Consider the following 13461-nt stretch of genomic DNA (forward strand, 5'->3'; position numbering starts at 1 on the left):
ACAAGCTCACGGGATCGTTGGAGTTAGTGGAAGTTTGGACAAGATAACGGGATGCACCAAGAATCCATCCTTGTGGTTGTTTTATGTTGTGACCCCTTGACCCGATCGGTCTTGCTAATTGGCTCTAGCAAGACCGCTCACCTATATTGGCCATTCGAGATTTACATATTACTATTTGCTATTGTGGTTGCTTGGTTGTTTATAATAGGTTATAATATCACCAACCTAATACCAAATAATTTTAAAATAAATATATTAACCAATTATGTTTTTACAAATTAAAGACTATTTAATTTACAAAAGCTTATAACTTAATAGATTTTCTATTAACTTAAAATTTGTTAGTTTTATCGCGACAAACTTAGTTTTAATAGGTTATTTAAAACTAAGTGTCCTGAGAGATGAAAGGGTTTATCATGATGTCTCGATAATATACAGTAAAATTTGACTTTTACTCTATTCGGTAATTTAAAATTAATCCCAATTTGAAATCAATAGTCTTTGTCATCCTACTATAAGTTACACTTGAGGCATACTGCGAAATTTCAAATGTTTGGAGCTACAACACTGCACTGGATTTCTAGCCTATCCCATCAAGGTGAAAGAGTTTCGTTGACACATCCGGCCCTTCCACATGTGACTGTACTAGGACGACTATTACTTTACTCTTCTGTTACCTGTTACAGATGTCTGAAGACTTAAAGTGGGCATAGATGAGGCTAAACGTATCTATTTAGACAATCGCTGTCTCAATAGGCCTCATAACCGGGAGTTGTGCTATATTCACAATTGGCTATCATTGTCAGTCTGCCTAACCACTTATTAATGTTGTGTGCTACAGCTGCCATTAATAACTGGAAGCTAGATTCTCAAGTTCCTATTTTATTAATGTTAATTGGGTCATTAATAATAGGATTACAACGTCGAAAATACTAATAAACTTTACTTTTGCTTTATTAATCAGATGTCAACTAACGAAAACTCGTCCTACGCCCTTAAGTCTATCCTTGAGAAGGATAAACTGAATGGCACCAACTTCATCGAATAGAACCACAACTTAAGACTTGTTATCACCATGGAAAAGAAACTGTATGTTCTCGATGGACCTGTTTCTGAGCCTGAAAAAAATACAGTCACTGCTCGAAAAGTTCTTGAGAAGCATAAGAATGACTCGGCTGAGGTCTCCTGCATTAAGCTAGCCACCATGACATCTGAGCTTGCTAAAGGCTTGGAAGACTTTGGTGCCTATGAGATGCTTGAGCAACTCAAGGGCATGTTTCAGAAACAAGAACGTTTCGACACCATGAAACAACTCATTAGCTGCAGGATGGTATAGGGGTCTTCCGTCAGTGCGCATGTTATTAAGATGAAAGGGCACATCGATCAACTCAAGAAACTTGATTATCCCATGCCAGATGAGATGGTAGCGGACTTCATCTTGAACTCTCTCCCTAGCTCTTACGACCAGTTCGTAATGAATTTCAACATGAATGTCTGGGTGAAGACAGTGCCAGAGCTTCACAACATGCTCAAGACGGCTGAGATGAACATTCCCTCTAAAACCAATCAAGTTCTGATGATCCGATCTGCAGGTGTCAAGAAGCCTAAACCCAAGAGTGGGGGTTGTAAAGGCAAATGCAAGAAAAAGGTTACCATTGCTGCCCCTCGTGCCACCAATGCTAACAAAGGGGTTCCAAAGATACCACCGCCGCCCCCAAAAGAGCGCCAGTGCTACCGATGCAACCAAATGGGACACTGGAAGCGAAACTGTCCCGAGTATCTTGCTGGGATCAGAATGAAGAGAGCCAATGGGATGAGAGTACCAGTTCTGGCAACTGGAATATTTCATTTTACTTGTCCACCTGGCCTAGTTTTTCTTTTGAATAATTGTTTGTATGCTCCTGGTTTGACCAGAAACATCGTTTCAGTTTCTTTACTGTTTGAACAAGGATTTTAAGTATGGTTTTAATGACATGGATATTTCTTCTTACTTAAATGATATTTTTTTATTTTGAGGCTAAACCTCGAAATGGTATTTATGAGATTGATGTTCAAACTAATAATAACGTATATAATCTTTCAAAACATATCAGATCTAGCATCAATAATGCATTTCTATGGCATTGCCGACTTGGTCACAAAAGAAAGGAACGAATTAAAAGACTCCACTCCGAAGGGATTCTTGAATCCACAGGACCATACTCTTTTGACGATTGTGAATCTTACTTAGCTGGCAAACTCGCCAATGACTCCTTCACTCATAAAAGTGAACGAGCAAACGATCTGTCAGGACTCATACATACTAATGTATGTGGACCTTTCGAAACCATGTCTAGAAACCATGAAAGATACTTCATTTCTTTTATCGACGATTATAGACGATACGCTTATGTGTATCTCATGAAACACAAGCATGAAAGTTTGGAAAAGTTCAAAGAGTTTCAAAACAAAGTGGAAAACCAACTTGGGAAAACCATTAAGATACTTCGATCATATCGATGTGGAGAGTATCTCAGCTCAGAGTTCATCAGTCATCTAAAAGAGCGTGGAATTGTTTCACAGATCACTCCACTCAGCACACCCCAACATAATGGCATGAGCGAGAGGAGAAATCAAACTTTGCTAAACATGGTTCGATCGATTATGTGTAGAACTAAGTTGCCTCACTCCTTTTGGAGTTTCGCTCTTATGCCCGCCGCCCTCATTGTCAATCTGGCTCTAACTAAGAAGGTAAACAAAACCCCATATGAGATATGGCATGGGCGAAAGCCCAATTTGTCTTTCCTTATAGTATAGGGATGCGATGCATATGTCACAAGTGAATCTGATGACAAACTTGATCCCCACGGTGTAAAAGTTGTTTTCATCGGATACTATAACCAAAGCGGTTATTACTTATTTCATACTGATACAAACCTGATTTCTATCAAGAGGAAAGGCCACTTCCTCGAAAAGGAATTTCTCGATCGAGGAACTGGAGATAACATTGTCGATCTTGAAGAAATTCAGGAACCACAAACAACCGTTGAGGAAGTTGGAGCGTCTGATCAACAAGTTGTTGTTGCTGATACATTAGATATGAACACGAGCGTTCGCAGAAGTAGTAGGACTCCCGAACCAAATTCTAAATACTTATGGCATTTAGATGGTCCAGAGGTCTTATTAGTAGCCGAGTCTAACGACGAACTTACTAACTACAAATCTGCTATCTTGGATGCGGAATCTGAGAAATGGCAAGATGCCATGAACGCCGAGATGCAGTCTATGCATAATAACCAAGTTTGGAACTTGGTTGAGCTACCCCCGATGGTCGGGCAGTAGGAAGCAAGTGGATTTTCAAAAGAAAAACCGACATTCATGGAAATGTACAAACCTATAAAGCATGGCTAGTCGCGAAAGGTTTTACTCAAACTCAAAGTGTTGACTATGATGAGACCTCTTCGCTTGTTTCTATGACTAAGTCAATAAGGATATTGCTTGCTATAGCCGCGTACTATGACTACGAGATATGGCAAATGGATGTCAAAACCGCTTTTCTAAATGGACATCTTTCTAAAGATGTCTATATGGTTCAGCCTGAAGGTTTTATCGATCCTAAATATCCTAATAGGGTGTGCAAATTGAACAAGTCCATTTATGGACTTAAGCAAGCATCTCACAGCTGGAATCTTCATTTTGATTTGAAAATCAAAGAGTTTGGTTTTATCAAAAATGAATATGAGCCTTGTGTTTACAGAAAGGCTAGTGGGAGCGCTATATCATTCCTCATCTTGTATGTGGATGATATACTGATCATTGGAAAAAACATTCCTATGCTTAAGGAAGTTAAGCACTGGTTGAAATCTTGTTTTGCAATGAAAGATCTTAGAGAAGCCGCATACATTCCAGGGATAAAGATCTACTGAGATAGATCTAAGCGGCTTCTAGGGCTAAGTCAAAGTACTTACATAGACAAAGTAATGGCACACTTCTCAATGGAAAACTCCAAGAAAGGAGCTGTTCCAATGACTAAAGGAACCATGTTGAACAAATCGCAATCTCTAGCAACGGACATTGAAGCTAAGCATATGAAAGCAATTCCATATGCTTCTGAGGTTGGTTCCATCATGTATGCTATGTTATGTAATAGACCTGAAGTCTCGTATGCCTTGAGCATGACCAGTCGTTTTCAGCAGAGTCCTGGCATTGCCTATTGGACTGAAGTGAAGAACATTCTGAGGTACTTGAATAGGAACAATGATATGTTCTTGGTGTTTGGAGGAGTGGAAGAGGAGCTCACTGTAAGGTGTTACACTGATGCTAGCTTCCAAACTGACCGAGATGATTCTCGCTCATAGTCAGGATTCGTTTTCACTCTCAATGGAGGAGCTATTTATTGGAAGAGCCCCAAATAGAGTGTAGTGGTGGATTCAACCACCGAATCCGAATATATAGGTGCATCAGATGCTACTAAGGAGGCTGCTTGGATGAAGAAGTTCATCACCGACCTTGTTGTGGTCCCGAGTATCAATAAACCAATTGAGGTGCTCTATGATAACACAGGTGCTATTGCTCATGCTAAGTAGCCCAAGTCTCGTCACAGAGCCAAGCACATCCTAAGGAAGTTCCACCTTATTCGAGAAATATTGGAACGATGTGACATCATAATAAGAAAAGTAGACACAGATCAAAACCTAGCATACCCGTTCACTAAGCCAATGACTTAGGACAAGCATGATCAGCATAGAGATGCTATCGAGCTTAGATTTGCTAGTGATTTATTTTGATTTTGTATTTGGATGTATGAACATTTAAGCAGTTGTACTTTTCAGTTCACTTTTGATTTAATGGTTAAATGCAAACGTTGAATGATACAACTGTGTTCTTTTAATACGTTTAATCCGTGAATATTATATTCTAAATTATCCGTAGTCGGTCAGATTCGTGGGAACGATTCTGAATTAAGACTATTCTGACTTTGGACTCAAGGAGTTGACTTCCAAACTCACATACCTCATTCTGAATGACGTTGGATGTAACTCGCATCAAATCATCTTCATGGATCTTGATCACAAGATATATTGATAATGGTATACTCATTTAGTATCCTTAGACCTGAGATACAAATTAGAACTTTCGTTTACCGAAGAGTATTCTTTGATCATGTTAACCTCTATTGCGTAACTGCCAGTCATAAATAAATTGAATGGGAATATTCTGGAGTTCAGTGGGAGTTGTATGTAATCAAGATGGGATTTTGTACTCTTACATATATGTAACAGTTAGACATCTTGGCGCCATCGTTGATTCAAACTGGTAAAGTGTGAGGCCTCACCCAAACTTACTGTGTGTTTGATTGGACCACTTTGACTCAATATCAAGAATAAAATAATTGAACACTATATGAGATTGATATGATCCATGTCTCATACGGAAAGGATAGATGACAACGATTACTATAAGTTCATTATCTTACAATAATGAATTCCAAGATATTTTGGTTAATGAATTTAAAAATGTCATAATCGGTTGGGGACAACCATGTGTAGCTAGAGCACCTCTAGCTGTCAGCATTGTGCTACTTGATCAAAAACCGTCCAAGTGGGAGACTGTTGGATATATGGATCGGTTCGGGTCAAGTCAAGGCGGGTCGACTCGGTTATGACTCGTGAGAGTTTCACCGGGGATAAAGAACAGCAAGCCGCTTAAATTAGTTAACCGGGCAGACACAATTAAACAAGGTTTAATGGTGGATAAGGGTTTTAGTGTGGTGTTTGGGCTCAAAGCACATTGGGTTTACTAGTAGATCAATTCCTAATCTACTAGTTATAAATACCCACATATTATCATAATATGTTAACATACTTGCTCCACACTAAATCCTAGCCATCACCTCTCACCACCGTTGGCCGCCACTGCCCCAGCCGGACAACCGTCGTCGTCGGACCTCCGCCGCCACCAGACACCAGCTCCACCACCGCAGCTGCTGCGTGTGCTGCTGATGCGTTTCTGCTGTTGTTGTTGCTCCGCTGCTGCTCACCGGAATCGCCGCCACTGGAATTTTGGGTTCGATCATCTTGTGTTGCCTAGCATCGTTCTTTACTCCTCGGTGTCTCAATCGGTTATTCGTAACCGAGGTACATTTAAATGCGGTCATTTACTTTTATAGCTGTTTGGCTGTTTAAATCTCGTACTCGTATTGATTGTAACCGAATACTTGTTTTGATTTCATTATTTTGGTTACTCGTAATTCCGCCGTGCTTGTTTATTTGTTAATACGATTAGTAAATATGAAACAAATATTAAAATAGGGTTTAAACTGTTAAACCGTTCTTGACCACCGTTGAAACCCAACAAGATGGTAAACGAACGATGGTGAGGGAGGGTTGTGGTTTTATGTGACTATCTTAATTTCATTGCTTCTACATTATTTTAAATTAATTAGCAATATAATATTCTTCGTATATTAATTAAAGTTTAGAGACCGTCAATTTTGTAATAGGTAAAATTTACTTACTTATGTAGCTAAGACAAATATAATACTTAGTTTTTATTTATATTTTATTTTTTGTAGTCTCCTAGTTTAAGTCAAACTCATATTGATTTAGTTTATAAATAGGGTCTTTTATTTATTTGAAGAAGAGAAGTTGAGGTTTAAGTTTATTGTTGTTTAAAAGCCATATTATGTTCCTACCGATTAGTTAATGTTAAATCATCACAATATTTGATTTTCCATATATCTACTTCAAGTTTCCTCATACCAAATAATAATTCTACACGGCAACGTGAAGGTTTCGATTCTGTTTCTGTATTTAAGTTTCAAGAAAGTAATTCATTGATTCGACCCAATTTGTTTCTCCAACAACTGGTATCAAGAGCGTAGGTGATCTACGATCTTTGGGAAGTTTAAGAACAGTGTGGGGTGACTAACCACATCAAATCGGAAACTCAAAGACCGGTATTATGACGGATGAAAGACCGGTTGTGCAAGCAATAGAACCAAGTTCAACTTCATTACAGTGTCCAATGTTAACAAAAACAAACTACAAAAAGTGGATTGTAATTATGGAATCAAATTTTGATGCTCAAGAATTATGGGAGCTGGTGTCCAGAGACGCCGTAGACGAGAGAAAGTACAAGATGGCTAGGGATATTATTTTTCAATCCTTACTGGAAAACGTGTTGATGCAAGTGGAAAGAACCCTTAGTGCTCAGGAAATTTGGGAATCATTACGGGTCAGATTCACCGGGGTTGATCGTGTGCAACAAGCTTGCTTAAGATCATTAAAGCGGGATTTTAATCAATTGAAGATGGGTGAAAAGAATCTGTTGAAGACTTTGTCGGAAAGATAACGTATTACGCTTCGCAATTTAATAGTTTGCGTAGTCCGATGAAAGAACATGAACTCGTGAAATAACTGCTCGATAGTGTTCAAGACCGTTTTATTGCTATTGTAGCAACTATCGAATAATGGGCCGATCTTAACACTATGGTTTTTGAAGATTTTATAGAAAGGTTAAAGTATTTTGAAGAGAGAATCAAAGGCAAGGAAGCATTGGCCGATATGGGAAAATTATTGTATGCCAAAAACGATAATCAAGGAAGAAATGACACCGATCATGACCGAAAAATTATGCTCAAGGTCTTGGCTCCTCGGGTATGACCAACGACGCCATGGAAGAGGTCATGGTCGAGGTTCGAGTAGAGGATGGGGTTGGTTTAATCAGAACTATGATAAGTAAAGAGATGGTAACCAACCGAACACGAACAACCAAGACAGAGATGGCAATCAAGGTAATGATCATAATAATCAAAATTAGGGTAATGATAAAAGCGGTGTTCAGTGTTATAATTGCAATCTTTTGAGTCACTTTGCGTGGGAATGTCCGAGACCACCGACTCAATAAGGGAATCTGAACCTAGCTGAGGGTAAGCCGCCAATTCTTATGATGGCATTGGTTGAAGTTGATAAAGAACAGGTTATGTTAAACCAAGAGAAGGTTCATCCAATCCGTTACGCATACAACTCGGTAAGCGATTCAATTTGGTATTTAGATAATGGAGCGTCTAATCACATGACCGGATGTGAAGCCCACTTTGCCCAAATTGATTATCGAGTGAGCGATCTGGAGAAATTTGGAGATGGGTCCAAAACAAATATTAAAGGGAGAGGCTCCATAATTTTTTATTACAAGAATGGTGAGCAACGGGTTATGAATGACGTTTATTACATACCCGACTTATGTAGCAACATATTGAGCATCAATTAGTTAACCGAAGAAGGCTGCAAGGTTTGGATAGCAAACGACCACTTGTGGATATACGAGGAAGGAGATCGCTTGCTAATGAGAGTCCCAAGAAGTCCAAACTGTCTTTATAAGATCGAGCTCATAACTGGAACCCTGTTATGTCTTTTAGCTTCCTTTAAAGACCAAGGATGGCTATGGCACGCCAGACTTGGTCATGTTATTTTGAAACATTAACTAATATGAAGTCTAAAAATATGGTATGTGGTGTCTAGGATATTCTAACTTTTCACTGTGAGCATATTTGCGATGCATGTATGCTAGCAAACATAGTGGAAACCCATTTCCTAAAAGCGCCATGTTCCATGCCACGAGACCATGCAAGTTGATTCACACCGATTTATGTGGACCAATCTCACCTCCTACCTTAAGGAAACCGGTATTTTATGCTTTTTGTAGATGATCATACGAGGTATATGTGGGTTTATACTATTAAAAATAAGAATGATGCTTTGGGTATTTTCAAAAAGTTTAAATAGGAAGTGGAGTTAGAGCATGTCACACCCCGACTTACGGCCTGGGCGTATGACCAACAGTTGGTACCGGTTTTGTAAATGTATCAGAGCTCAGCGGAAGTCCTTTAAAAATATATTTTGAAATATTAATTTATTTATAAACTTTTTATTTATAATAAAATATAATATATATATATTTATATTTAAACATTAGTTAATTTGTACATCTTAATGAAATGTTTTGATTTATTAGAAAACTTCATGGATAATAAATATCCACATGGTTGATTAATAAACTTTGTTTAGATTTTTATAAAACTCGTTTAAATATTTCTTTCAATTTTTAACTTATTTGAAACTTTGAGCCATCTCTACCTTACGAACATCCACTCCATGAATGGCTCCGATTCATGATACTTTAATCATCTGAAATGTTAGAAAATACGTCAGCGATGTGCTGGTGAATACGCTGACGCTAAAATATTTTCTTTTACTTTATTACCCCTAGCGACTACGCCTGCCTCGGCCCATCGTGGCTTAGGAATAACAAAGTTAAAACAACCTATTTATAAATTCAAGTCTCTACTCTAGGTCACCTCAGCAAACACCGCAGCGTTCGACTTAGTTAAGTACCCGTAAGTATACACAATGATCGTACTTCCCGCGGGAAAGCGTCCTACGATCAAGGTGGTGCGATGTGCCCATCGCATACTACCACATATGTAAGGATCCAGACACACGTATACCACAGCTTGAGGGCTAGGTTTATACTTTGATTTATAATGGTTTTAGGAACACGTAGTCCCTTGTAAATAATTTTCATATAATCATGTTTGACTCATTTGAAAACAAGTTTAAAAGTTTGGGGGCGTATTCACCTTTTCGCTTTGGGATCGGCTTCAACACCATCCGAGAGTCTTTCCCTTGCTATCTCGCACCTATAGTACGAGTATAGCCTTCTCTTTTGGATCAGCTTCAATACACTGTCCGAGGGTCTTTCCCTCTTCTTTGTTATCTCGCACCTATAGTACGAGTATAACTTTTTGTTAGTCGGATATACAATCTGGCTTAAGACCTCTAGTCTCTTTTGTAAAATCTTTACCTCGATTTTAAATTTCTTTATGAACCTTTAGTTCAAAACATCTTTTCTTTATTTTAACCCTTTAGTTTAAAATATTATTTCTTTCTTTTCTTTTTCAAGTTAAAATTCTTTCTTTTAACTTATTTACTTTTCTTTTCTTTCACAAGATAAACCTCTAGTTTAACTTGTTGTCTTTTTCTACGTTTCTTCATCATTAAGAAACGTATCTTTTTATTTTCTTATTATTTAAGAATAATAACTTAAATAATATTATCAACTATAACTCTTTTCTACTTCCATCTTTTTCTTTTCTTTTATAGTATGTTTGAACCTATAGTTCAACTCATATATCTTTTTATTTTCATATTCGGGTCTATAGTCCAACATGTTTTTCTTTTCTAAATTCCACGTTTTCCAACAGCGTATACTTATATATATATATATATATATATATATATATATATATATATATATATTTCATTTATTTATTATTATTTAAAGTATCTTTAAATAATACTTTTATCTTTATTTATTAAAAAAGATTATTTTATTTGTTTCTTTATTCTTTCTTTTTCTATTATTATTTAAAATTTATAACAATATTTATGTCTTTCTCTTTGTATAATTTCTTTCCTTTATTTTCTTTTGTATATTTTCGAGGTATAGACTATACCCTTGACTAGAGTCTAAGCCTTTATTATTTTATTAATATTTTATTCGGGCATTATGCATACCTTGTTCGGTTTATTATTTTATAAACTCACAGGCAGCACTTCGACGCTTGCACGTATATCGAGAATCTTGATCAACACCTCCTTGGCGGGCAAATCGAGGCACACCAGTCTTCAAATCTCGTCGGCACGCACTTCGGGGCGGGTCGTCGGGTCATCTCAGGTTGGCACCTACTTTGAGGCGGAACGTCGGTATGTCGGGTTATCGTTGGTTTATTGGTACAGATTACAAGGTAAGATGTCATGGTTTTATGGTCACAGAAAACGAGGTGGTCGGTACACGTTTATCGAGGTATTTTTAGAGAGATGTTAGAGAGAGAAAGTGTGTGCGAAAATGGTGTGTGAAAAATGAGGTTGGAGTCCTCTATTTATAAGCTGGCCAGGAGACCCGTTGCGATACGCGATGGGCCCAGACATAGCCGTCGCGTATCGCGACGTAGCTATTGTGAGTCACGATGTAGGTTTGCCATGTGGTGCCACTTGGCGGACGTGGTGCCACGTGGCGAGCTTTATGCCACGTTGTGACACGTGTCAGCTGGTGTGCCACGTGTTGACACGTGGCATGACACGTGTCTGGTTGTCAGACATCGCCATCGCGATACACGATGGCGTTGCGCCCAAGTACGTCGCGTATCGCGATTGACCGCGAATTCAGAATTTTTTTCATTTTTTATCCTTGGACTTTTTGAACTTTGATATTTTTGACCCGACGTTTTCGTGATGTTACAGAGTATTCGTTTAAGGTTAAAGCTCTAAGAAGTGATCGAGGTGGCGAGTTTCCAAAAAAAATTTTCATTGAATATTGTGATCAAGAATGAATCGACTACAACAAGTTCACGACTCTAATAGAAAGAAAGGGTAAGCTCTCTGCTCTATTTGCTTGCAATGCTATGCCTATCAAAGTTGGCGAACGCTTCTGTAACCTTACGGCTCCTAACTCTCCTAAAAAAATGGTGTAGTCAAAAGGCGAAACCGAACGGTCCTTAATGAAACAAGAAGTATGATGAAAGTTTTGGACCTTCCACAAAGTTTATGGGGAGAAACGGTGAGAGACTCAGTTTACGTGTTGAATCGGCTAACATCTAAAGCATTTAAGACAATAACCCCCTATGAAGCCTTGATGGGCCAAAAGGCCAACGTAACACACTTACGAGTGTTTGGGGTGTTTGGGTGCTTAACGTACATGAATATACCCACAATCAACCTACAAAAATTAGATGATCAGAGTATGGAGGTTGTACATCTTGGAACCGAACCGGGATCAAAAGCTTATGGATTGTATGACCCGGCTCAAAACCGTATTTATGTGAGCTGGGATGTCCTTTCTAAGAAAGTCAAAAGTTTTACTGGTCTCAACATACCGACTTGTTTCAAGTCTGAACCGAAACTGAATGGGTTGAATTTATAATTGAGTCAGTCCAAGAACAAGTTCAACAGGAAACTTTAGCCGAAAATGAAGACCCAATACGCCTTAACGAGCCTGAATTTGAAGACCAACCGGAAGCAAATCCTGAAACCGAGTTGCGAAGAACTGGTCGTCAATCAGTCCCTCCTAAAAGGTTTGAAGATTATGTAATGTTGAGTGAAGCAGAATGTCTTCTCCTAGATGAAGAGCCAACTACCTTTGAAGAGGCAAAGAATTCAAAAAAATGACGAGAAACAATGAGATCTGAATTAGTCTCAATCGAACGAACAATACGTGGGACTTATGTAACCCACCAGTTGGTCATAAGGCAATCTGTTTGAAATGGGTGTTTAAAACGAAACGTGATGCAGACGGGTTGATAACAAAGTAGAAAACAAGATTAGTCGCGAAGGGTACGTGCAAGAGCACATGGTAGACTTTGATGAGGTTTTTGCCCCGGTGGCGAGAATGGAAACCGTACGTTTGATTTTAGAAATTGCAGCATATTAAGGTTGGTTCGTTTACCATTTGGACGTTAAAACGGCGTTCTTAAATAGCGAATTGAAGGAAGAAGTGTACGTGAAGAAACCTGATGGTTTTGAAGTTCCCGGAAAACACGGTATGGTTTATAAGTTACAAAAGGCTTTATACGGTCTTCGTCAAGCCCCACGAGCTTGGTATGAAAAACTCGACAAAACGTTGAAAGGTTTTGATTTTATTCAATGTCCAAGAGAACCGGCGGTGTACAAGCGGAATACGAGAACTGACATTCTCATTATTGGTGTATACGTCGATGATCTTATCGTGTCTGGATCGAGTCAAGCCGAGATTGAGAAATTTAAAAGTCAAATGAAGAATGAGTTCGAGATGCAAGATCTAGGAATGCTATCTTATTATTTGGGCATCAAAGTAACACAAAAGAACCATGAGATAAAGTTGAAACAAGAAGCTTATGCTAATAAAATTTTTATGAGTGCATGTTTAAGCGTGCAATCCGACTCGATTTCCTATGGAACATCGGTTGCAAGTGACGAAAGATGAAGAAGAAGGAGAACCCGTTGATGCAACTGAATATCGAAGAATAATCGGTAGCTTAAGGTATTTAACATACACGAGGCCCGATTTGAGTTACTCAGTTGCAGTTGGTAGTAGGTTCATGCAAGAACGGAAACAATCCCATATGCAAATTTTAAAGTATATATTACGATACGTACATGGAATGAGTGGATATGGTTTAACGTATGGATGCGATAGTAGAGAGTTGGTTGGTTTTTGTGATAGTAGTTACGGTATGGATCAGTCAGACGGACGAGGTACCACCGGAATGACGTTTTATTATAGTGGTGCATTGATATCATGGCTCTCACAAAAACAACAAACCGTAGCCGTGTCATCATGTGAATATGAGTATATGGCAGCAGCAGCAACCGTGGCTTGTCAAGCTATATGGTTAGGGGATTGTTAAGCGAGTTGACCGGGCATGAAAAAAAGGTGGTGACGTTA

Source organism: Bidens hawaiensis, unplaced genomic scaffold (assembly GCF_021521415.1).
Source record: "Bidens hawaiensis isolate Kalapana, Puna unplaced genomic scaffold, B.hawaiensis_p1.1 tig00030512_1, whole genome shotgun sequence".
NCBI classification, from domain to species: Eukaryota; Viridiplantae; Streptophyta; class Magnoliopsida; order Asterales; family Asteraceae; genus Bidens; species Bidens hawaiensis.